Source organism: Elephantulus edwardii, unplaced genomic scaffold, assembly GCF_000299155.1.
Source record: "Elephantulus edwardii isolate Elephantulus edwardi_28Jun2011 unplaced genomic scaffold, EleEdw1.0 scaffold00385, whole genome shotgun sequence".
Taxonomy (NCBI): domain Eukaryota; kingdom Metazoa; phylum Chordata; class Mammalia; order Macroscelidea; family Macroscelididae; genus Elephantulus; species Elephantulus edwardii.
In genome coordinates this window covers 680334-681598 of record NW_006400135.1, presented here as the reverse complement: position 1 = coordinate 681598, position 1265 = coordinate 680334, and positions in this window count along the sequence as shown.

The window sequence follows — 1265 nt, the reverse complement described above, 5'->3', positions numbered from 1 at the left end:
ATGTTGGCTTAGCAGACAGAAAGTGATGCTACTAAGCCAAAGGTGAGTGATTTTAGTCTGCAGCCCTCAGGCCTCGTTTTAATTGTTTTTGGTCAAACATTCTTCTAAGTGGCATAGCACTGGTCTGTTCATTAGCTGTACAGTTCTAAGAGAGATGCAAATGACACTAAACACTGTGAAACTGACGAGTCAAATGCCATAATGGTTACCTGTGGTAGACAGTGTTTGGTGGAGCTCCCCGATTAAAATAAGCTTGAAAGCAGGAGAGGTATCCACTTCTGAAAGAATTTGCCTCAGGAAACTCTATGAACTCTGAAAAATTATGAAAGTTCAGGTCTTTAGGTCTTTCATTCTTCTTGTTGAAAGAAAGTGAAGCAAATTTGAGATATTTAATACAGAAGATCAAAAACTACAGCCTTAAATATGAATTACGTATCAACTTCAAGGGGGAGAAATCCCCATATTCTTACCACTAGACCACTAGGTAAAATCACAATAGATTAAGAAAAGTTTGTCACATCCAGTCAATTATGGTAATAAAAGTCAATAAATTAAAAAAAAAAAAGTGTTGCATTAGGAAAATCTGCTGTCAAGGACCTCTCTAAAGTGCCAAAGAACAAAGGTATATGTTTAAAGACTAAAGCACATCTGATTCAAGCCATTGGTCTTTTTAGTGACTTCTTATACATCTGAAATTCGGGCAATGAATAAGGATGACAGAAGAATAGATGCCTTTGAATTCTTATGTTGGAGAACTGTACCAAAAAAAGAATAAATAAATATGCAAAAAGAGAAAACAAGTATGTCTTAGAGAAAGTGCAACCAGAGTGCAACATATTGAGAAGTATTGTAAAACTTCATCTCATATACTTTTGTTATTTTGTCAGTAGGACAGTCCTTGGAAAAAAACATCATTTGGGACCTTCTAAGAATCAAATCCCTATGTACATCTGAAAACTTCTCCAACAGGGTAAAAAGGGAAGCCACAGACTGGAAAAAAGTGTTTGGTAGTGACATGTCAGAAAAGGGACAACTATGAGATATCATCTGACCCCAGTCTGAATAGCAAAATTTAACAGAACAGCAAGCAACAAATGCTGGTGAGGTTGTGGAGAAACTGGAACCCTTATTCACTGTTGGTGGATGTGTAAAATGGTGCAACCACTGTGGAAGGCGGTATGGCGCTTTCTCAAAAAGTTGCAAATAGAGATATCCTTTGACCCAGCAATTCCACTACTGGGAATATATCTCAAAGAGACCATAAC